This window comes from Cricetulus griseus, chromosome 5, assembly GCF_003668045.3.
Source record: "Cricetulus griseus strain 17A/GY chromosome 5, alternate assembly CriGri-PICRH-1.0, whole genome shotgun sequence".
NCBI classification, from domain to species: Eukaryota; Metazoa; Chordata; class Mammalia; order Rodentia; family Cricetidae; genus Cricetulus; species Cricetulus griseus.
This window is the reverse complement of record NC_048598.1, coordinates 161,413,103-161,438,584: the sequence shown is the minus strand read 5'-3', so window position 1 is coordinate 161,438,584 and position 25,482 is coordinate 161,413,103. Positions and strand designations below refer to the sequence as shown.

General features: G+C 43.7%; 1 protein-coding gene across 1 annotated transcript in view; it reads right to left on the bottom strand.

Moving 5' to 3' along the window:
* The window catches only part of Ifrd1 (interferon related developmental regulator 1), a 45,395-nt gene extending 43,305 nt beyond the window's left edge, over window positions 1-2,090 (bottom strand). Inside the window, exons 1-2 of the mRNA XM_027419731.2 lie at window positions 1,952-2,090; window positions 1,776-1,840 (exon numbers count right to left, since the gene is read on the bottom strand). The gene's annotated coding sequence lies outside the window, so the exon portion shown is untranslated. The remainder of the gene's footprint in view (window positions 1-1,775; window positions 1,841-1,951) is intronic.
* Window positions 2,091-25,482: the final 23,392 nt, after the last annotated feature.

The window sequence follows — 25,482 nt, the reverse complement described above, 5'->3', positions numbered from 1 at the left end:
TAAAGGGGCCATGGAATTTGCTGAGGCCAGGCATGTGTCAGGCGTGTCCCTGAATTGAGGCCTGGAGAGGGATGTAGCTTAGTGGTAGAGAACTTGCTTAGCAAGTCTGAGTTCCATTCCTTAGCACTAGCCCCAAATAAAAATAAAAAAGCAAGCAGAAGAAATGAGATAAGAGTGGTGGGAATGGAGAAGTTTAGAGTTGCAAAATGATTTGCTTTTGAGTTTTTTTTTTTTTTTTCTGAAGGAAGAATATCCAGTTTGTTTGACATCAATGGAGATTTCTTTCTTTCTTTCTTTCTTTCTTTTTTTTTTTTTAATGTTGGAGTCTTAAAGTTAGAGGTTTTAGTCTTACATCTGAGTAAGGTACTTCCTTTCCTTACTCAGATGTAAGAAAGGAGAAGGCAATTCAGAGTCACTGAAGGAGAAATAAAGCAGGGTTAGAAGTATAGTACCCGCCAGCTTTCAGGCCCCTGCACTATGGGGCCCAAGCACCAAAGTTTTCCACCCCAATCTGACTACACCCCAGCCAGTGTTATTAACTATGAACCATTCCTTCCTACTCTCCTAGTGGCAGGGCAAAAAACATCAGTTATATAGGAAAGAGTATCAGTCTTCAAGGGAGACAACCTCACTCACCCTCACCTCTTTAATTACACATTCCAGACCCAGTGAATAAAGGCCACTTTCCACATGCCTACAGCTAAGGATGAGGGAGCAAGCAACACCAAGCCTTTTGCTGCCAGTGGGTCTGATTCTGAGGAATATGTGACAACTTTTGGAAAGCAATGCCCTGCCTCTGCCACTGTACCCAGGTACTGTGAGGGTGTAATTTCTCATACCCTCCTGTCTTAAGTGGCTGGAAAAATCTAGACCTAGATAAGAGATGTACAGAATCCATACATGGATAATGGAGGTAACATAACACACCCATCTTGAAGAGATATGAACGAAGTAAACCCTCCTACGCCTCTAGGTAGCCCCTTGCCTGGCCATGGAAGGCCTCATAGTCTTAGCTACCACAGTATTCTGCTGACCACATATGCTTCCCTCCCTTACCAACTTCTGGGCCTTCTATTTGCTTTTAATTTTCTCTAAGTTCTCTTATATATGATCATGTTCTTGTTTTTGTTCAATCTAAATAAGCCATTTATAGTATCTGCCAGGTGGCCATGGTTCCAGGTCATAAGCACAGACTGACTCCTAGTATCAAAGGGCTTGAGATGGCTCACCTGGTAAAGGTGCTTGCAGCCATGCTTGAGGACCAACCTGAGTTCAAGCCTCTGGACTTAAAGAACTGACCACACTCACAAAGGCAGGCATGTGCATACACGAAAATATATGTAATAGTTTTAAAAATCAAACGGCCCGAGTTAGACTCTTACTCCTTGAACAATTTAACTGTAGTAGGCTACTGAAGTGTAGTTATGCCATCTCATGAAAGTACTCCTAAGAGTACATTAAGTGCTAAAACTACCTTGGGTAATACTGGTGTCTGGACCAACCCTAAATTCCTATACAATGGGACCCTGAGCTAAAGGTTACCTGACAATTTAACTGCTGTCTCTTCACTTCTGTGAACAACACTAGCTTGCCTTTCTGTATACTTCTCAGTTGTAGAGTTGTAGAAGTTGGGGGTGCCTCCCACAAATCTTCCTGGGACAGTCCCATTCGACTTATCAGGACTCTTGGGAGTTTTTCTTTTCAAGTACCCCATAACATAACATTATCACCAGGCCTCCAGTTTCTAATTTGCAAATAGACACGGCAATTCTTACCTCACTGTCAGCTTCTGAGATGTACACCAAATGTCCTTGTAAAGTTGGTCACATAATATTGGCACCTAGAGATCACAATAAATGGTAGTTATTATGAAAGACTATGGACAAAAGAAGCTAACATCGGCCCAAAGTGTAGCAAATTCCATCTGTCGGCTCAAGGGAAAGAAAAGTACCATCAAATATTGGGATGAGCTGCACACATCCCTTCTGGAACAACCTTTTATTGTACGGACAGAGAACGTCCCAGGAGCCAGAAGAACAGTGTGGTTTTACAGCCGTCAGCCTTGATAGAGCCTCCTGGGCTTGGCCTTTGTAATAATAGGAAGTGCTGAGTCACCCTGCCCCTGGAGAGGGTGGGGCAGTGGCAGGCCTCCCAGAGAGCTGTCCAGGCCCACTCCATCCACTCGGGTCTCCTGACCCACTTAAGGGTGACCTTCTCTTTGTCTCAGCCCTGTTTACACTCCAGTCTCTCACCACTGATCCAACTGGTTATTTTCCTGCTCTGAGCAGTAGCCTCCTGTCTCAGTTTCTGAGGCTGAGCTCAATGGGCAGGCGCCCTAACAGACACTCGGGAATTTCCACCTTTACATTAGAGGGCCCTAGGCAGGAAGAAGTGCCAACCTTTTTGTTAAGAACCCTGCTTGGGTTCTTAAAGTGAAAAATAAATGAGAGGGAGGAGGAGCGAGTCAAAGTCCTGTGCAAACTGGGAATGGACGCACGGGAAGCTAAATGGAGAAGGGGCTGTGTTCTGGAGGATGGAGCTCCACCCCTTTGTTCATCTCACTACCCATCTTTGCCCTCTGGGAGGTACCCGGGTTCTAAAGATATCTTGCTATCTCTCCTCTGCTCTGGGTTATCTCTATAATAAGTACTAATTTTAGTTGTTAATTGGCCCTTGCTCCATACACTTGCAACTATGAAATGGCTCTTCGCTTTGTAGGCGGCACAGCTCTCTAGCATTCAGATGTCACGAGTTAACAGGTGATTGACACTGGCAGAAATGACTGTGAAATGACTTTTAGCATCTGCAGTAGCCGGAGAACCTGTAATTGTAAAGAATTCTGCCTTCTCCGGTTTTAAGTTGACCACTCCCAGCCCCCTGTTTCCTTTTAACTCCACTTCCTGTTTCCTCATGGGTGTAATACAGAGTGGTTAGAAGTCTCAGGTGTGAGAACCAAGCTGTCAGAGAGGATCCCTCTGTCACCACTTTTCTTGCAACCATGGCGGCAAGCCTGTGAAATGACAAAACACAATAGGGGCTTAGTGATTGAGAAAACAGCAACCACCACCTCAGCCACTTCCTTTTCCTCTTGGGTACCAATCTCTGAGATTATACTTTTGAACCTGTGGTACCTTCCAGGCCCTTCAGTGATGATGCAGATAACATAGGGACCCCTCCCCACACACAGGCTTTTTCCAAGCTGATCACTGAAGGTGCCACAGTAGCAGCTGAATGTTTCCTCACTCCAGGCCTATCAGTCCAGTTCCTTTGAAGCAGGCACTTTCCTAGCACAGAATGGGGAGCTAAGCTTCCCAGAGAATACTCTGTTACTCCATTCCCTGATGTGAGATTCCTTTTCTTGCCCCATACTTTTAAAGGCTTGCCAGCTACCCATAAGGTCTGAAAAGTTCTAACTTTGACCTTTGAGCTAAGATCCACTCCTCAGTTTCAGTTATTAAGTTATTAGGTTTAATTTTACTTAAGTTCTTTGTGCTAAGATCCACTTGTCAGTTGGTCGGCTGCCATGCCTGGGTAGTCATTGCTTCTTCGGCCTGTCAATGAGATGAATAGATACTATTTCCTTGCTCTAGTTTAATTTTTGTTGTTATTATTGAAAAGCCAGATAGAATCATGCAAGAATAACTAAGAATTTTTAACTATAAAAGTATATAAACCATTATTCACAATTCTCATTATAAAGTAACTATAAAGTCATTTTACAAGATATAAAAGTCCAGAAAAGTTTAATCATCAACAATAAAAAGCACAATAATCTCACCACCCAAGAGTGGTGGCTGCCCACATGTTCCCACTGATCTTACTTCTCTATAACTGGTAGTTGTGAAGGGACCAGCTCCCCATTTCCGCAGCCATAACAGCCAAGCACATGCTTGCCTAACCTTGCCTTGGTCACTAGGAGGTCAGATGTCTGCCTCATGGCAGGGGACCAATCAGAAGTTAGCTGGTGGTGCTATCTATGCTTTACGGCTCTGGGTGTGCTTTACGGACAAGTGCACAGCAATGACGCACAGAGCATTCGCCCTGGGAGGGCCTATGGGCCATACAACCATTTGACCAATTAAAACAGGGCAAGCCCTCCAAGCCCGGAGGCACACCAATCCTGAGCCTGTGCATACCCCTAGACACTCCCCTTACGCTGTCCTACAAGATCTCTATGTGGTGGCTTCTTGGCGTCTTTCCCAGCCATCCGCCATTGTGTGAGCTAACATTAGCTAACTAATGTTAGCTCGTTAAACAACTGCAATAAAACCTCTTGCTGTTTGCATCAGGCTTTCGCCTCCACCTGGTGATTGGGGTTGTCTCGGTCCTGGGCCGAGATCCTGGGGGCCTGAGCCTCCGGGGGTCTTTCAGTTGTTGTCCTTCTGCTTAAATTAGAAAGACACATGCTAGATGGAACACGAACCTGGCATGATGGAACTCAATGTTGTTATTTTGTAGAAGTTTAAAAATTAGAAAGGCTCGAGATGGAGATGGAACATGAACTATAGAGAACACGTTAACCATAGAGTTTTACTACCAGGTGGGAGAGTGAGAGGGGGAGAGAGAAATGGAAGAGCAGAGCAGAGAGTAAGAGAGAAGAGTTAGTGGTCAACCACCAGAAACAGAGAGATGAGATGAAGGGAGAGAGCAAGCAAAGAGAGAGACACAAAGGGAGAGAGAGAATGTGGAGTTACACGCTTAAAAAGGGAAGCTTGCACATGTGTACTGAGTCCTCAAAAAGCCCCACAACGTGTGACAGCCATAATATGGCCATGCAACACAGGGCCCTTTGAGCTGCCTAAGTATCAGCCTGAATATCATATGCATGTCCCACCCATTGTCAGGGGACGAGGTCATTATACCAGGTTCCAACAGTAGTGGAAAAACTATTCTTAAAAAAATAATGAAAGCTCAGCCGGGCATTGGTGGTGCACACCTTTAATCCCAGCACTCGGTAGGCAGAGGCAGGTGGATCTCTGTGAGTTCGAGACCAGCCTGTTCTACAAGAGCTAGTTCCAGGACAGGCTCCAAAGCTACAGAGAAACCCTGTCTCAAAAACCAAAAAAAGAAAAAAGAAAAAAAAAAAGAAAAAGAAAAGAAAAGCTCCATTTAGTAAGATTGGTGTTGTCTTAGCACCATAGCATATGTGGAAAGATAGGTGTTGTGGGCCAGTAAGATGACTCAGCAGGTAAAAGGTGATTCTTGATTCTCCCTTCTCCTGATAGCCTGAGTTTGGCCCTAGGACCCACATCATGAAGGAGACAACAGACTCATCGAAGTTGTTCTTTGAACTGTATACATACACACATTGTACACACACACGCGCACACACACACACACACACACACACACACACACACACACACACCACACACTCATATGTACATAGTAAAGAAATGCAATTTTTTAAATATATAATTTAAAGAGTAAGGGTTACTAAGACTGAGTAAACTGAATCCCTGAACGGTGAGCTGGTCACTCATGCAAGTGGGATCCAATCCTCGCTCCTGTCTCATTCCCAGAATATAGTGTTGTAGGGATTTTCCTGCTGAGACAGGAAATGCCGAGAGTGGCTGGAAGGTGGACACTGACATTGCTCTTGTGACTCAGATCTCCCCAGGCTGCCGTTTAAGTGCCAGGACGAAAGCTCTCTGTGTTCAGACTTTTTTTTTTGAAAAGAGTTTTATTTCTCCAGGCATTCAAAATACAGAAGCTGACTAGAAAGCAAGGGAGAGATTCCTCTGAAACTCCACAAAAGCAAGCAGGCTGGAAGTCCACCAAGGAGAGGAAATCCTTGGCCCTTGGGCCACTTCAAACACTGCATGAACCTGGGTAATGTCTAGCCTATTGGAGACTGCCAGCTGCAGATACAGTCACAGCAACAGAGGCCAGGGCTGTTGTCCAGGCATGAATAAATGTCAGTAAGGATAGAGATGCAGTTGTAGTTCTACTAGAAACATCTGGGCTCAGATAAAAGTAGATCAGGCTGTCTCTGTATTCACCTCCTGCCAGCTTTTGTCATTCAATAGACACCTAAAGGCCAGCTTGTTCATTGCAGTTTCCTTCACTCAGCACACAATCTGAGTACCTGTGTTCCCGACATTGTGTAGGCTGTGTGGATAACTCCGAGGAATCACGCTGTGTGCAGCTGTTTAGTGGGAGAAGACTCACAAGAGAAAAGAAATACAATAGAAATGAGTTGTGCATACCCCATGCTTTCTTGTGGTCAGGTATGAAGCCCTAGGGGCCTTGCGGCGGACACTGAGGTGGAGATCAGTAACAGGAGGCATGCACTGTAGCTTGATACTCTCTTTAAATTCATATGCTTCCCATGGCAGTATTGGCTCCTTTCCCTGCTCCATTTTATTAGTAGGCTCCAAATTTACAGAGCACCAACACTGATCAATATATTTAACGAAATGTCACTTCAAGGTCTGTCTCTCCATCTTTTTTTTTTTTTTTTTCTGTCCCCTCTGGGAAATCACTTTCAGTAATTCTTAAAGTGTATTCTTTCAGGCATTTTGGTTTTGGCCTGAGTCAAAATCAGCCCTTTCTTAAAGAAAAATAAAACAACAAAAAACCCCAAAACAACAAACAAACAAACAAACAAAAAAAACCAAACCAAGAACAGCAAAAACGTTGTTCTTTTGTAACTTGCACTGGTCATAGTGTTTTATCACAGCAACAGAAAAGCAAGTGCACACAGTGGTGCACGTCTTTAATCCCAGCATCAGGAGGCAGAGTAGACACCTTCCTGTTTGAGGTTATTTTCCATTTGTAATAATGGGCAGCAGTGTCTGTAGTCAGTCAATAGTAGGTATGTGCAAATACGATTTATTAATGAGTTCCTGACTGAACCCAGAGGTTGAGACTTCTGTTCTCCCAGCAGTGATGACAGCATCCTGCTGCCACAGCCTCCCCCACACAGAGCGGTAGCAAACATTTTGAGTTCTACCTATTAGAAATGTTTAAGATTTCTTTTAATTTACCTTTTTACAAACATAATCAGGATTAAATAACTTTCCAGATATTTAAGGGTCATTGTTTCTCAAGATAGGGTTTCTCTGTGATGCCCTGGCTGTCCTGGAACTCACTCTGTAGACCAGGTTAACCTCAAACTGAAAGATCTGCCTGCCATTGCTTCCCCAGTGCTGGGAATAAAAAGCATGCACCACCATGCCTGGCTAGGACCACCTTTTGTGTTTCTCTTCTCTGAACAACTACTTCAGACCTTTGGTCCTTTATGCTGCCTTTTCGGGGAGTTCCAGAACATTCTTGTGTATAATTAGATCTCTATGGGCAGCAATCCTTTGCTCAGTCACACAGCCTATTTTGTGTGTCACCACTGGAATCACACTCCTCTTTGTATGTGTTTTGTACTTTTTTTTTCTGTTCTCACTTAGCAGAACGGCAGCAGGATGCCGCTGAACACAGCCAGAGGAAAGCGCACTGTCAGAATGACTAGTCCTACTTTAATCATATTCCCACGAACCTCAAGTAATGCCTCCTTCGTAGTCTCCAGCTCCCCAGACTCGGGTCTGTGTTTTTCCTGTCCTCACTTACTGACAGAACAAAGAAACAGAAAATCAGCAGAACACCTGCTGTTTCCCATACACAAGTAATTACAACCACCTAAACTGAAGCCCCTCCAACATACCCATCCTCTGGAAAAAGTAGACAAGATTCCCAGGGAGAGAAGCTACAAAAATTAAGTAAATAAAGCATGCATCATTAGCATAAGTAGGAGATATAATAATACATCATTAATATGTATTCCCTGGGGATTGATTCCAGGGCCCCAGAGAACATCAAAAGTTTTGGATGCTCAACTCCCTCACGTAAAGTGGCAAAATTTGTAGACAACCTGCACATGACCTCTTATTCGCTTTGAGTCATCTTTCCATTATCTGTAATTCCTTATACACTGGAATTTTTTGTTTGTTTGTTTGGTTTTCTTTTTGTTGTTGTTGTTTTGTTTTTGAGACAGGGTTTCTCTGTGGCTTTGGAGGCTGACCTGGAACTAGCTCTTGTAGACCAGGCTGGTCTCGAACTCACAGAGATCCACCTGCCTCTGCCTCCAGAGTGCTGGGATTAAAAGTGTGAGCCACCACTGCCCAGCCCTAATACACTGCTAATAGTGCATTGCAACAAGAAAAACATCTGCGCATGTCAGCATACGTGTAGTTGTTTTCAGAACACTTTTTCCACAGTTGGTGTTGTAATCCGGGCAAACCTGGCCCTGCCAATCCCCACCTGTGCATGGCAGGTGTATGTACCCTGACTCTTTAAAAGAAACAGTTTTCCACCCACTTCGGTTCCTTCCCCCTCCCCCCTCCTGCTGTTCCTCTGAAGGGCAGATAGGACTTTTCCTGTCTCCCTCCACCCCACCCCCTTCTCTTGTGTCCTGTCTCTGTGTCTCTTTACCTTATTTTCTTACCTCCGCCTCAATAAAACTTCCAATATGAGTCAGTCTACAGGTCTTTGTTTCCCATTCCGCCCGCCCTCCATCACAGACCAGGGGCCTGCCATCTGCGCTCCCAGCCCTTTCCACCTTATTCCTAACAGTTGGCTCAATCGGAGGATCTCAATCCTTTGGACCCGAAGGGCCGACTGTACAGATGTCAGTTGAGCTCTAAATGGAGAAATCAGAACGCAAGAGAAGCCGTGGCTGGAGAGCTTCCTCCAGACACCAGACTTCGGGAATACCTCTCGAGAGCAGAGGGTGCAAGGTCTCTGTGGGCAAAACTTCCATATCCACGGCTGGGGTCGACAGCAGCAGGGCAGGGATGAGTCTGGGGCTGTGCTCAATTCAGCCCCTCCACTTGCCCCCACAGAAAAAGGACAGCCTCGCGGCCGTACATAACTGTGTGTACTCTGCCTTGACCACTGCACATGGGCCGGGGATGCCTGGCAATGCAGAGCAAGTAGGAGATCTTCTCACACAGGAAGTCAGGGGAGACGAGAGGCCCTAGTTCCTCTGTCTTGTTTGTAGTCAACTGATGGTGCTAAATGTGAATAAGACTGAAGAGATGACAACATAATGCAGTACATAACCAAGCGGAATAACACTTCTGGCACACTTGCTGGCAACTTTCTTAATGAAATAGAGCCGCTGAAGAAGAGATGTCTTGATAGGAAGTGGGGTTCTACAGATAGATTTTTATTTTTGGTACATACATTATCAAGGAGGCAGGTGCTAAAGGGACCCTAAAACAAGCAGGATGGAGGGGGCATACCTGAGATCCGCATGGCTGTCTGACTGACGTGTTCCCAGAGAGGTTTTAATTTAGCCAGCAGAGGGCAAGAGAACATTTATCTGTCTAAGAACTGTGGCCTTGAGCATGTTTGGAATAGGGTTGTATAGGTGTCTTTGCAAAAACCATTACATAACCAATATGAATGTGTGCCTCTGAAAAGAATGCATTTGGAAACTATATGTCTAAACCAGAAATGAATCCCCATTGGTACTGCAACAAATATTTTTTTTTAATTTAAAATAATCTTCCCTAAATGGTACACATACTTCTTTAGAGGTCTTTAAGTGCTTGACATAAGCACGGAACTATTTCAGAATAATGAAACCTGATATTTTGGGAAACATCTATTTGAAGATTCTATAGAAATAATGTCCCTGAAACCTTAATAAACATTTGTAGCAGTGACTTATATAAATCTCAAAAATCAGTTTCCTTAGAGAATGTGAAGCACGTAATGACATCCATTGGAGAGACTAATGTTTAAAAGAAACACGTATCAAAGGTAGATGGGAAGGAGAGCTGAAGTGTCCTTCAGTGGGCAGCGGACAAGAGGAGGAACAGAGCTCAGGGAACCCTGAAGCCAGTGGCCAAGTGTCTGCTCCCTCCAATGCCCTTCAGCTCTTCCTATGGAGACATGCACTTCCCTGCCCTCCACCCACGATTGCGGGAAGAATACTCTCTGATATGATGGGGCTTCCAGCCCACCCACTCGAGGCCCAGCTGGAGGAGTTGTGGCATGGCTCCTCCACGTGTTGAAAATTTGCTGTCTGGGCAGACATAGCTTAGTGTAGGGCCCTTGCCTAGAAGAGCATACATGAGGACCTGCGTGTGATCCCTGGAGTCCCTGGGAGGGGATTTAACATTGTAGTTAATTTGAGGTAGCAACAGAGGGGGAAATGAGCTGGACAAAAGGCATGGGATTCTGGCTCTGACATAGACATGATCTGGATAAAATCTTCAGCCTCTGTTTGCTTTTTGTTTGTTGTGTTAGGCATGTACCTAGAACCTTGTGTGTGTTAGGCATGTACCTAGAGCCTTGTGTGTGCGCTAGGCATGTGCCTAGAACCTTGTGTATGTTAGGCATGTACCTAGAGCCTTGTGTGTGTTAGGCATGTACCTAGAGCCTTGTGTGTGCTAGGCAGTACCTAGAGCCTTGTTGTGTGTTAGGCATGTACCTAGAGCCTTGTGTGTGCTAAGCATGTACCCAGAACCTTGTGTGTGTTAGGCATGTACCTAGAGCCTTGTGTGTGCTAGGCATGTACCTAGAACCTTGTGTGTGTTAGGCATGTACCTAGAGCCTTGTGTGTGCTAGGCAGTACCTAGAGCCTTGTTGTGTGATAGGCATGTACCTAGAGCCTTGTGTGTGCTAAGCATGTACCTAGAACCTTGTGTGTGTTAGGCATGTACCTAGAGCCTTGTGTGTGCTAGGCATGTACCTAGAGCCTTGTGTGTGTGTTAGGCATGTACCTATAGCCTTGTGTGTGCCAGGCATATGCTGAACCACCCAGCTACACCTCTAGCTCACAGTTTCAGTGTAAAATGAAGATTTGCCACTAGGTGATCCCCAAGATTCCTACCTAGTCACGGATCCTGTAATTCTATTCCTATTGTCCCCATCTTAATGTTCCCTATCTCAGTTAACACATGAACTCGTAGAAGTAAGAATAGGAAGCTAGTCTTTCACCAAAAATCAGGTCATGTAGGAAAGGACTCCTACGTGACTCTAATGGGTCTCTCCAGTAGGAATTTCTGACTTGAAAACACGAGGAAATTAATTTTTTTCTGTTTATTTCAGGTGGATGGTTTGTGTACCCTTCAACCTGCTTCAGCTGGAATGCATATTGCTTATATACAACCCTAGGTTTTATGAACTTTATTCCTTGGGGCTTCTAAAAAAAAAAATTCTAACGCTTCTTCAGACTGCAGCAGCTGAAATGAACAGAACATTCAGTCACTGAGACCTCCACGCGAAGGAACAAGAAGTTTAGAACCAGGTCTTTCCAGAAGCGGCCACCGCGAAGCAGTCGTCACTGGCAAAATTAGGAGCACGAGTGTAGGCATTCTCAACCCCGCAGAAAATCAAGAATCCTGAGTAAGCAGAGAGGGAAGGGCGGACAGCCCCGGGTAAGCAGAAAGCGAAGGGCGGCCAACCCGGGGTAAGCAGAGAGGGATGGGCGGGCAGCCCCAGGTAAGCAGAGAGGGATGGGCGGGCAGCCCCGGGTAAGCAGAGAGGGATGGGCGGGCAGCCCCGGGTAAGCAGAGAGGGATGGGCGGGCAGCCCCGGGTAAGCAGAGAGGGATGGGCGGGCAGCCCCGGGTAAGCAGAGAGGGATGGGCGGGCAGCCCCGGGTAAGCAGAAAGCACCTGGAATTTCTTCTCATGCCGCTGTTATGCATTAGAGAGACAAGTCTTGACCTAACCTAGCTCATTCGTGGTTCCCCTCCAGGGGGCTGCACCGGTATCCTGACACTGCTGTTAGTGACTGGTCTCATCTTCCAAATGATCTCACATAAACGAATACGTTTCTCAGTGTTTCTCAGTGTTTCTCTGCTAATTCACAACAGTGACCATGCCTAACCCCGACTGTGGCACACATAGGAAAAATTAAAAACAAACAAATAATGAAACACAGCTGTTTGGCACTGCCTTTCTTGGAGTCAGCTAAGGTGAAGTCATCAGAATTCTTTGTGTACGAGGTCACGGATTTCTTTAGTGCATTTTCTGATCCTCTCTACGAGAGTGCCTTGTGACCTAGTCATTGCTTTGCTGCTACTTAGTGCTGTTTGTAGGAGAGGGGTGAACTCAGTGAGTTCTAGCAATAAAAATTGCAATAAAAGTCAACGTGGAACAGCTGGGCTCTGTCTTGGGCTATTCAAGTCACGTGGTTTCCAAACAAAAATCAGGAAGTCACGCACTTCCCTGAGACTATTTCTTCAGCACCGTTCTACAACATTTGGAGCTGAGAGAAAACGGTCATGTAAAAAATGTGTAATCACTAAGTAAAAGAACAATGGTAGGGAAGCCAAGGTCAAGAACACCAGCCTCATTTAGGTCAATTTTGTCACTGCGTTCCAAAGCCAGGTATACTACACAGTCCTGTCTAACCTGCAGTGACACAAATCGCTAAGATACCAGATGACCTACCAAATATCTACAGCAGTGATAATGTTTAAAGACATCTCAGTATAGTCAAATAAGGGAATTGATCCTGTTTTGAAGTGTGTTTTTCTTTCCTGTTTTGCATATGAAAATCTTTAAGATTAAAGCTATTTTTATTTGTATTCATGTATATGTGCACCATATGGATGCAGTACCAATGGACACCAGAAGAGGGCATCAGACATCTTGGAATTGGAGTTGCAAGTGTTTGTGAGCTTCCTGATGTGGTTGGGTGCTGGGAGCTGAGCCTCAGTTCTCCACAAGAGTAACAAGTGCTTTTTAATCACTGAGCCATCTCTTTAGCCCCACGCCTGTAAGATTAAAGTGCACAGTTATGCCTGCTCCCAAAAGAAATCTGGCAGTGATGCCTCCAAGACAGGAAACCTATTCTAACGCAAGCAGGGGCACACAGCTTGTAAACGCTTCGGCTTTTCCCTATATCCATCAAGCCAACAGGAAAACACCGAACATCCTTTCCTTCTTATGTCCAGGGTCGCAGACCAAGTCCTGATGTGGAGCTCAGGACATTTGTCTGGGATTATATGGATCTTTGTACTGGAACAATCCAGTTTGGGCCTTTTGTTTGTTTTTAATGTATTATTCTCCCACCTTTTTTTGTTTCTTCTTCATCATATTTTATGGTGATATGTTATTTATGTCGAATAAAGCTTGCCTGAAGATCAGAATGCCAAGCTAGGTAGCCACAGCCATAGAGGCCAAGCAGTGTTGGCACTCACCTTTAACCCCAGCAGCCACATTAGTTAGGCATAGAGGCTGGGCAGTGGTGGTGTGTACCTGTAGTCCCAGCACTAGAGAGGTATATAAGACAGGAGCAGGAGCTCAGAACTGACAGTTTGTATCTAGTCACATTGGGGACAGGCCAGCACCAGCTCTCTGGTGGTTGGTTGCTTTGCTTTTCTGATCTTCTTGAACCCCAATATCTGTCTTGAGTTTTTATTATTCATGATACAATATTTAGCCCCACTTTCTTATCAGTTTGGGCTACTATGCTAAAAATGCCACAATTTGGGTAACATAAACAGTAAACATTTATTTATCGTAGCTCTAGAGGTCGGGAGGTCCTAGACTTAGGTTAGGTACTGTCCAATCAGCTCTGGGAAGGGTTTTCTGAGGCTTTGGTTTTCTGTTGCGTCCTCTTATTGAGACACTAATCCTGTGCATGAGGCTTCACTTTCACAATTTAGTTCCCTCTTTCAGATCCACTTTCAAATGTCATCACTTCTGGGATTTAAGTGTCAACACATAAGTTTTGGGCAGACATAGTTATTCAGTCTACAGCATCCACCAAATGAGTCTCAGCAAATTTAATCTCCACCTTTCCCCTCGATTGTTTAGCTTGTTGTGTTTTGCTCCATTCTGTGAAAAGAAGTCTCTGTTTTAACAGACTACCAGATTATTCCCAGGGACGCGATTGGAGACATTTTCCGGGGCCAGCTTTGCACGAATGCGTTTCTGCAGTAGCCCAACAGAGGGCAGCACCGCACTGCTCGCACCTCCTGCGTGGGCTGCCACAGTTGTCAAAGGAATTCCTTTCTGGAAAGGAACATAGTTCTCTCTGAGCTTCTATCTGCTCAAGACTTTAGAGCAGAACTTTAAACAAAAGATCTTTAATTGCATGCCGATAAAATGTCAAAAGTATTGAGCACAAAGTAACGGGGCTTAAAAAATAACTTTTTAAACAATGCATTCAGGATTAAAGGACAGGTTTCCCGCTGTGAGGGAAACTCATTTTGTAACTCATTAGAAAATCTTCAACCTGTGCAGAAATTCTTATAATCTCTGTAAGTCATTAGGCTGTGCCGTCCTACCTCTTGGATTACATAATAATACCACATGCGAAAATGAGTGGTCTGCAGGTTTGGTTAACCCATTTTTAACTATAAAGGGAGTGTTTTTCTTTTTAAAATTTAAACCTCCCTGTGAAACTCTTAATGATGAGTAAGAGCCGTTGTTTGGGAAGTTGCTTATTTCACAGAACACAGCTGTTATGCCTCATGTTAGATGGGAAGACAGGCATGAGAAGGTGACCTTCTCTCACAGTCTTCTCCACCATAGAAATAAACCCCCAGAAAACACAACAGAGGATACCGCTTGGCTTTCATAGCTAGCAATGAGACAACGAAGGTTTCTCCAGGTTAGGCAGGATTTTCAACCAAAGCATAGGTAACCTATTGTAGCCCAGAATTATGGAAGCAGGAGCTGCAGGGTTTCAAACCCAATTCCTAAGGCACCAGTAGGAAACTTAGAAATAATTTCCTTTCAAGTAGGAAGGTTTTGTTTCTATTGAGCTAAGACACTTTCTAAGAGGGAACATTTGGTGAACAGAAAGATCCAGAAAAGAACAGGCCCACGTCCCCACCCTAAACACAGTATTTAAGGATGCAGACAATGCAGGAACTAGTGCTGGTCCATCCGCTAGTGTTGTATTCTTGATTTCCATAAAAATTCATATCTGTCTCTAAAACACATTCAACAAATCTACCATCACAAACAGAAATGCTGTGTGCTGTCGACGCTCAAAACTCAGCCACTGGAGTAGTTTCCTTTCAGCTGGGAGCCCTTGAGAAGGGCCTGTTCCCTTGACTGCCCAGCATATACAGAATCCCATCCTGGGTAGATAAAGAGGCTCCCTAATGTGTGTATCAGCTTTGTGTGTGTGTGTATTGTGTGTAGCAACTTATCAGCTCTGTGTAGGAAGGGCCTATGCTGGTTCCCAGTTTGAGATACATATCGTCCTTGCAGGGATAGCAGGGAGACAGCAGCAGGAAGCAGATAATCAAACTGCATCCGGATTTGGGAAGCAGAAAGAGGAGCTCTGGTGCTCGGCTAGCTTTCTCCTTACAGTCTAGGGCTGCAGCCTATGGTGTTGTGCCATCCATATTTAGAACAGGTTTTCCTGCTTGAATTAGCCTAGTCTAGAAAATTCTGCACAGTCATGCCCACATATTTGTGTTCAGGGTGATTCTAGAGCCCATCAAGTTGACGAGTCATCTAGATCATCACAACTTCCCTCTGTACTGCTGTCTGGTGACATGAGGTCAGGCTTGAGTTGGGTGCAAAGCAGAGATGGGATTAGCTGTAAGGGCAGCAAGAGACCAGAAACAGATGTTACGTGCTAAGAATGGCCGTAGGGCAAGAGAAGGAAATCCTACATGACATGTCTGAAGCCACTCATTTCATAAGCAGCTACTTTACTTTGAATATGCAGAGCCTATGTAAATAAGTCTGTTGGTGATTACAGCGTTGATTTCTAGCCTGGGAAATCTTGACTCTTGAGTAGGAGTTTGGGTGAGAGAGACAAGCTTTTAAATTACAATCATAGGGTTATAGTGGGGTGCTATCAAGTTCTCCCTGAAACTTCAAAGCAAGAAGGATTAAAATGACAGCTTGGACATCCTAATCACCCTAAGATGGCCGGGTAGTGTGTATAATCTAGGTTACCTCCAGAAGCATCTTGGGTAGGATTGTCTGCCTCACTAATCATCACTTCTTTCTTGGCTGTGTCACATCACACTAGAGGTTCATGCTAGGGGCATCACCCTCAGAAGCACATGGCCCAAAAGTAATACAAAATTTGCAAAAGGCTAAAGATTTGGAATTCTGAGGAAAGAACATGGGTGGAGGTGCTGCTGAGTCTGAAAGAGGTTTAGGGGTTTGTTTTGAGAGCTGTGACTTGTTGGTGGCAGTTGTGTTGCACGCATCCAGGGGCACACCTGCCACCTATGAGCATTAGAGGACATTATATTGGGTCCCTTTGTTTCCAAAGGATTTCTTCTATCTTTTAATGAGAATGGTTACCAGATGGCCTAATGGGGAAAAAAAATCTCTCTCTCTTTTTTTTTTTCTGGGGGAATGTTCTCTCTCTAGAAAGGTCCAGTGCCAGGAAGCGAATGATTTCTCACTTATGAAACTAGAACTCAAAGGTGGCGGAGGAGAAAGTAGACCGACGTTGCATGTCTAACAGCTTTGCTTCCTTCCCTGGGAGCTCGTTTGGAGGAAGAGAGATAGATGCAGACACAGATGGCAGGAATGTGGCATGCAGCACCTGGTAAGACTGGCCCGAGAGAAAGCAGACAGTTTATCAGATCTAAACAGACCACGTAGGATTCTCTTTCATCATTTTAGTCTTTATTCAAGGCTCCTGAGTTCCCACAGGCCCAACTGTTGGAGGTTCAGCCCCAGATGATGGCAGCACCTGAAAATGGCGGAGACTTTATTTAAAGTGGGCTGTGTGGAACAAAATAAGGTACTAGATGGCCTGTCCCTGAAGAATGAGTTGGGACTCTGGCTTCTTGCTGTCCCCCTGCTCTCTGGCTACCAGAAGGCGCACACCCTGATACACACCCTTCCTTTGACACACTGTACCACCACAGGCCAAAGGCATTTAAAGTCCCAAGCCCAAACAACCTTCTCCCCCGATAGTGGGGCTTGCACTCAGGCATTCCAGTGAGTGCTCTGTCACTGACTGTCCCCGGTCCAGACTTTAATCCCTTTAGGTTGATTTTCTCACGTATCTATTATAGTATCAGAAAGCTAACCCTGTTGATAAAACCAATTTGAACTCCAAAGGGATATGTGGGTTTCTGGTCTCATTTCTTCTCAAACTCTGTAGGCAAATAGGAAAATCAAAGCAGGGGTCATGGAGTATCAGATAAGAATCATTTCCTTTGTCACCAGCCACGGAATGATCTTCAGAACATCAGTGCTGAGACCCGTGGCACAGGGTGTTAAACAAAACGCTGGCGAGGCCTCTGTGGAGTGATACCATCGATCCCACATTCGCCTAAGAACATTGCCTCCCACCGTTTGTTCTTGTTTTCTCAGAGCATCTGTAGCAGATGTCAAGAGTAGGCATGAAGAATAAACTCCATTCATGCCCTTTAGAAGAACCATTTCTTGAGGTCTGCCTGCCTCTGCCTCCCGAGTGCTGCTGGGATTAAAGGTGTGTGCCACCACCGCCCGGCTGGAAGAATCATTTCAAAGGCTCCATGGGAGATGTATAGCCATGGCACAGACCACGCTAGTCATCCCAGCAGTGTCACTTCGGGTGCAAGGGTGACTGGCTTGCCACTGTTACTACATGAGCCTTGAACTGGTTTGTTTTTCATCAGAACCGATGATAAGTTTAAACTCATTTATTGAATACATTCATAATGAGCACATTTCACCAGACATGCAGCTAAGCTTAGGAGTACAATAAACTTCAGAGGAGATCAGTTCATGTGGATAAATAAATGATCATTGGCCAGGTGGTACTGAAGCAGGCCTTTAATCTCAGCACTCAGGAAGCAGAGGCAGACAGATCTCTGAGTTCAAAGCAAGCCTGGTCTACAGAGTGAGTTCCAGGATAGCGAGCTACACAGAGAAACCCTGTCTCAAACAAACAAACAAACAAACAAACAAACAAAACAAAACAAAAAAAGATAGAGAAAAAGAAAAAAATTATTGTAAAAAAATATCTGTTGGGCTAGAGAGATGGTTAAGATCACTACTCTTCCAGAGGATCCAGGTTCAATTCCCAGCACCCACATGGCAGCTCACAACTGTCTGTAACTCTAGTTGTGGGGCTTCTAACACCTCACACAGGTATACATACAGGCAAAGCACCAATGCAATAAGATAAAAATGAATTCTATTAAAAATGCTTGTTAGATTCTTGGTGCACATTGTGCCCTAGCCTAGTGCGTTAAACACACACACAATTGTATATCATCACCAGGGAAGTTTACTGAGATAAGAACCTGCATCCTCCACCTCTTGCCAACAACAGGGAGTCCTTAACCCAGAGGGATTAGGTGTCTATTCCAAAGCCAGACAGATCATGAGCATCTGATTCTGGTGAGAAGGACCATGACCTCAGAGAACCCGAGGTTCTGCTATCAGAGTGAAATGAAAACTCTTTAATAGCCTATTAAAATTAAAAGAAAAAAATCTATGATTATAGAAATGTATTATGGTAAAAACATAACATAAGACTATGTCAGACCTTTCAAAGACTATGATAAAGTGGTGTTAACTGTGTGTGCCGTGCTATGTAATGAGCTCTGGAACTCTTCACAGTTCTGAAGCTAGAACTCTGGGTCCATTCCCCTACTCCTCTGTAGCCTCCAGCAAACGCCTCTACTCACCCTTTCTAAGAGGTCAGCCACTTTACAAACTTTATACAATAGGAAAAAAGCTGGTGAGATGGCTCAGCAGGTAAGAGTGTTGTTACCCAAAGACCAAGTTTACTCTCTGGAGCCATGGGAGGAGAGCACTCCCAGAAGTTGCCCTCTGACCTCCACACAGGTGCTGTGGCATGCAAGTGCATGTATGCACCAACACACATACTTTTAAAAACTGACATAATACTATAGTACTTGCATTTTTGTGACTTACTTATTTCACTTATGATGATGTTCTCAAGGTCCATCCATGTTGTAGAATGATTATCAAAATTTTAAACCAAGTTGGTTTAAATTTATATTTTATATATTATAAACAAACATGTTTGTTTTTTACTTAACTATTTAAAACTATACTAAATCTCATTAAATGTTTTTATAAAACATAAAGTTATGATTATTACTAGCCATGGGGGGGGTGAGATCCTCACAATTCCTTCTAGAGGAAAACATGGCCAAGAAGTGTGCTGTTTCCTGGAGTCTCCTGCTATGGCACGACACAGGCATTCAAAATTCATCAGCATGAATTATCCAACCGTTGTCACCAATGAGTGGTATAATCCAGAAGATAGAATTTACCAAGAACCAAATGAATGCTTCCATAACCCACCTCTTGTAACTGTTTTATAATCTTAGAGAACTACGGGTCCTGTTAAGTTTCCAGAGTGGTCTCTTTAATTGCCTATGTTAGGTTCAAGTTAAGCAATTTTCTACCCACACAAATGGGTAGAATCACATGGTGACTCACCAATTCTCCCACTCAGCAGAGCTGTGCACAACTCTTAGGCCATCTGGCTAAGATAGCAACTCTGCGATTAATAACCTAGGGTTCTCTGGGACCTAATAATTATAACAGAAGAATACATATAACTCCTGCTGGCTGAATAACTACATTTGTGCCAAGGCCCCAAAGATAATGATTTAAATAACATTGGTAGAACAATTTAAAATGTAGTACATTATCTGTCACTCATAGTCACATTTGTTTCTTACCAAACATCTTATGTGCTAGATGCTATTTTTATTATAACCCTTTCACCACGTTCCCTTCTTTGTATCCAGAAAAGGATTTTGATGACTCCAGAATTCAAGAGCAATTTTCCAGAAAGAGTAGCAGCTGGCCCTCTAAATGGTAGCAATGAGAAAAACCCTATTGCTCTCCTCTCCCAGCCTACCCTTGCTGGACTTTGAAATTGTTTCTATTTCAGATTCTGGAGATTTTGTCTGTTTTCTTTTGGTTGTTTTTGTCCTGCTTAATGAACCAAATTCTCTGAGAGAAAGGTTACCTTTCTTACTGGCCTCATAAACAAAACCAACTGTATTTGCTGTGAGGAAGAGGCACTCTGATGTCATGGTAATGAGGACTTACTGTGGAATTTTCATCTCCCACAGAAATTTATGGCCCCATTCACCACAGCATAAATAAACAAGCTTCTGGAGAAAGAAAAGTCCATCGTTTCTGTCTGTCTGGAAGCTGATGTGTAGCCAGGGGTCCCATGTGCATGCTCACATCTGAAGTGGGAATTTAGTGAGCCTATGAATCAACTCCAGTCGTTTGAAATCACTCAAGTGAGGTCCTGCTGCTGAAAGAGGCCTGTTTCTGCAGTGAGGCTGCACCTCACTTGGATATCTGCCTCTGTCTGTTGCTGCTTCATTGCCCAGGTCGGAAGATCTTTGCAAGTGCTTCTGGCTACAAGACGCATGGTCTACCTGGGTTGGTTTGAGGGATTCCCCCAAGCTGTGTCAACCTGGGTGGGCATCTTTGATATTTTTCATTGTGCTTTGGAATAGGGGACCCAAAGAATATTATAGGGTACCTATGACCAGCAAGGAGTCATCAAAACACCTCTCTTTAAACACCTTTCTTTAAAAAGGAAATACTTGAGGGAGCTGGAGCGATGGCTCAGGAATTGAGAGCACTTGCTGTAAAATCGCAAGGATCAGAGTTCAGATCTCAGCGTACATGTAACAGGCCAGCTGGGCATCCAGCCAACACCTTTAAAACAAGCTAGGCATCCCACAAATGCCTGTAACTCTAGCTGCAAGAAATCTAATGGTTTCTTCTGCCCTCTACTCATGTGTGCATGTGTATACATGTACACATACACGTGTGTACACACGCATACACACACATACGCACATACACATGCACACACATATACATGACACACACACACACACACACACACACACACACACACACTATTTTTTAAAAAGGAAATACTCAAACGGAAAAGAAAACAGGTTACAAAGTGACATGTTTTGACAGAGCTGACAAGATTTCTATCATCCTAATCAAGTACACATTCTTTTTTCATCATTAAGAGCAGACACATCAGCCAGCCACCATTCTTACCCGCAGCTGTATCTTTGCACTGTGTCAATAGCAGAGATGTTGCAATACTCAAACCTTGCTCTCTATTCTGTTGTCAATTCTCATAAAAAAGGTATATAGTTCCCCCCAAAAGATTTCTATCATCCTTTATTTTCTTCACATTTCAACTTTTGATTTTTCTCATAGGTGCATCAGAAACAACGATATTTTTTCCAGTCACTCATCTGAGTTCTGGACAAAAAGGTCTTATTATTTTGAATGAGGATAAGATGGTTGGAGCACAAAGAACTGCCCCAAATCAGAACTATGTGCTACCTAGTCATCTGCGTTCCAGTTGGTTCCACATGCCACCGAACAGACCCAAAGTATCTCCACACTTTGTGCACACGACAAAGAAACAAATAGAGCTTTTTATATCACCGCTATTTTGGATTTTTACCATAAGTGAAGAAGAATCTAGGTTTATCCTACTTTAATAAAATTACATAGCTGTGTAAGCTGCTTGTATGCAATGAGCCCAGCCGCTCAGCTCCATTATTCCACCGTCATCTCCATGTGGGAAGTTGCCTCTCTCACTGACACTCTAATATCCTTAGATGTGCGTGCAGTTCAAGTACCCATTCTCTTTCTGGTGGAATCTAGGGTTTCCGGAGGTCTCTTTCCTTGAGTCCTTGTTGTCCCGTCCCTCCCCCTACAGTGAGTCTCCCAACAGTGAGTCTCTTTAGGGAACAATCTCGCCATCCCCTTTGGCATTTGCCTCATCTGTAAGCAGATGGCCCCAAGCACAGGTCCCCACTGAACATCTGCTCAGGGGTTTTCAGGTTTCTGGAAGAAACCGATGATGCACTTGGATTCCAATAGGATGTGTGGCAAAGCATAGGGAACTTATATGGGGTGGGGTAGATTTCTAGAACAAGCAAGAGCCTACTCAGAACTTAAAGGGGAGGGGGAAGGAAGTGGGACACAGGGAGAAAACAAGTCCTTAGAGCCCTGGCTGAGGCATTCAGCAGCCCTCATCAGCTCTGCGAAGAGGAAGCCAGGGAAGAGGGTACCCATTGTCCTCCCTCATTGATCTTACAGGGCCCAAGGCAGGGGGAAGGGTGAGTCTGCTGGCTGAAGCACAGACCATGTCTGGGACCTGGGCACCCAGAGGCCTAGTAAACACGTTTTGAAGCATCACAACATTTCAAACTCAGCATGCCCCATATCTAAGCATTCCCCACACTTGGCCATACTGGTCTCTTCTGTTGTTCCCAAGCATAGGAAGTGTCCCATTCCCCAGTTGGCTTATACAAAGAGGGAGAAGCATGGGAGGGTCTCCTGGACTGTCTGCCTCTCCACTCATACATCAGCTGCAGCCCAGCAGAGAAGTGATGTGTGGTCTAAGTTCAAGAACACTATCTTTCAGTATTTGAGTTCTTGCGCATAGTGCCATCAAGGGCAGTGGTTCTGGACTCCTTCCCATGGTGTCCCCTGGCTGTTGGAGGTCTCTATTCCTCAACTTCTATCAGTCCGTGAACATGGGCTCCTAGATTCTGGCTGTAAAGCCTCCTGTTGCTTCCGTTAGTGAAAGTTAGTTTTTGCTGCTTGTAAAAGAGTTTCAATGAGAAAATAAGATGTCAACTGGAAACCTGGCTCAAAAAGTTCTTTTTTCCTTAAACACGCCATTCCCCTTCACAACCTATGGAAAAGTCTCTATTTAAAGATGTCTTCTTCAAAAATGAATCAATGACAGGTAATGTTATTAATTTAAACATGCAAGGCACTGCTCCATGTGACTGAATCATAGCCCATGCCTGTGTGACAGTGTGTCTCTGGGGCATGCTAAAAGGTCACATACTTTCCTCTTTCAGTCTTTGGCCCCATGTTTTCAAATTGTGTGAGTGAGTACACATCACTCTTGCAACTAGATTTTGCAAAGTAAGTAGATATGATCCTAAAATGAGTTTAATAAATTGTGTATCAATGCTAAAATAACAGTAAGGAAGGTCTCTCATGTACAAAGATAGTAAAAGACAGCAGCTGCAGAATTGTGTCAAAGAACAGTACAAAGGGGGCTTTTCCAGGATTGCTTACATTAACCACTCCCCGGAAACCCCCCACACCACACTCACCCCACACCACACTCACATCACACATACACACTCATCACACTCATACCCCCCCCCACACACACACAGTCACCCAGTAGCCAATGCCATGACTGAATAAAACTACTAATTATCCAATATGCCTGTCTTGGGCATTCAAATGAATGAAAGGCAGCTCTCATCCTTGAAACGCCTTTCTATGTGTGGCCACTCAAAGTGGTCAGTGGCCACATTCAAATCCCATTCCCTACCTCACCCCAGGAGCCAGGAAACACAATAGAGGAAGATTAAAAATGACCTTGAATAGCATAATGCATTAACTGTGCACAGACACAGATGTTCCAGTACACACAAAACAAAAGCATCCAAGACATGATCCCAGGACTCGGGCCTTGCCAGTTTTAAACAATGTTCCAAAATATCAATATTATAGATTTACACTTTTGCCACTTAAGAGTAGACATACAAGAGTTAAAGCTGAATGTGGCAGAGTCAATAGCCGACAAGAATAACTGATGGATTTATTACACTCTTGTTTCTTCTTCAAACATACCGTTTGGACAACATGTTATACCTTCATTATGTGCCATCTATGACCAATAATAAACACAGCTGCATTTCACAGCTGTTGTGAATTGAGAATGTCTCATGTGCATAAACTGGAGTGGAGTTCAGAGGATTCTGGAGTAATACTAACTTTGAGACATGAAACAGAAAGAAAAGTTACATTTAGGTTTTTCTTTTTTAATTGCAACATATGCTGAGAATTCTGTGTTTAGATCTGTACCCCATTTTAAATTGGATTATTTGGTGTCTTGGTGTCTAGTTTCTTGAGCTCTTTATGTGTTTTGGAGATCAGCCCCCTGTGAGATATGGGGTTGGTGAAGATCTTTTCCCACTCTGTAGGCTGACGTTTTGTCTTATTTGACCATGTCCTTTGCCTTACAGAAGCTTCTCAGTTTCAACAGGTCCTATTTATTGATTGTTGTTCTCAGATTCTGTGCTACTGGTATTATGTTCAGGAAGTGGCCAATGCATTCAAGGCTACTTTGCACTTCCTCTTCTAACAGATTCAGTCTATCTGGATTTATATTCAGGTCTTTAATCCAGTTGGGCTTGAGTTTTGTGTGGGGTGATAGACATGGATCTATTTGCATTTTTCTCCATGTTGACATCCAGTTATGCCAGCACCATTTGTTGACTATGCTATCTTTTTATCCATTGTACAAATTCTGGCTTCTGTGTCAAAAATCAGGTGTTCATAGGTATGTGGATTAGTATAATGGTCTTCAGTTCGATTCCAGTGGTCCATGTATCTGTTTTTATACTAATACCAAGCTGTTTTTATTACTGTATCTCTACAGTAGAGCTTAAAGTCAGGTATGGCGATGCCTCCAGAAGTCCCTTATTGTACAGGATTGTTCTGGCTATTGTACAGCTTTTTTTTTCCATATGAAGTTGAGTATTGTTCTTTCAAGGTCTGTGAAGAATTGTGCTGGGATTGATAGGATTTCATTGAATCTTTAGATTGCTTTTGGCAAGATTGCCGAGTTTTTTTTTTGTTTTTTGTTTTTTTTTTCTGTGTTGATCCTACCTATCCAAGAGCATGGGAGATCCTTCCATTTTCTGATATCTTCTTCAATTTCTTTCTTCAAAGACTTAAAGTTCTTGTCCTGCAGGCCTTTCATTTGTTTGGTTAGAGTTACCCCCAAGATATTTTGTGTTGTTTATAGCTATTGTAAAGGGTGATATTTCTCTGATTTCTTTCTCAGTCCATTTATCATTTGTATATAGGAGGGCTACTGACTTTTTTGGAGTTAATCTTGTATCCTGGCACATTACTGAAGGTGTTTGTCAGCTGTAGGAGTTCCCTGGTAGAATTTTTGGGGTCATTTATGTATACTGTCATATCATCTGCAAATAGTGAAATTTTGACTTCTTCCTTTCCAATTTGTATCCCCTAGATCTCCTTTTGTTGTCTTAATGCTCTAGCTAGAACTTTGAGTACATTTAAAGAATTGTTTAACATCCTTAGTCATCAGGGAAATGCAACCCAAAATGATTCTGAGATATCGTCTTACGCCTGTCAGGATGGCTAAGGTCAAAAAGACTGATATCAGTTCATGTTGGAGAGGATGTGGAGAAAGGGGAACACTCCTCCACTGCTGGTGGGAGTACAAACTTGTACAGCCACTTTGGAAATCAGTATGGGAGGTTTCTCAGAAAATTGGGAACCAATCTACCTCAAGAATCAGCAATACCACTCTTGGGCATATACCCAAAGGATGCACAATCATGCTACAAGGACATTTGCTCAACTATGTTCATAGCAGCATTATTTGTAATAGTCAGAACCTGAAAACAACCTAGATGGCCCTCAACCAAAAAAAAATGGATAAAGAAAATATGGTAAATTTACTCAGTGGTAAAAAAACAATGACATCTTTAAATTTGCAG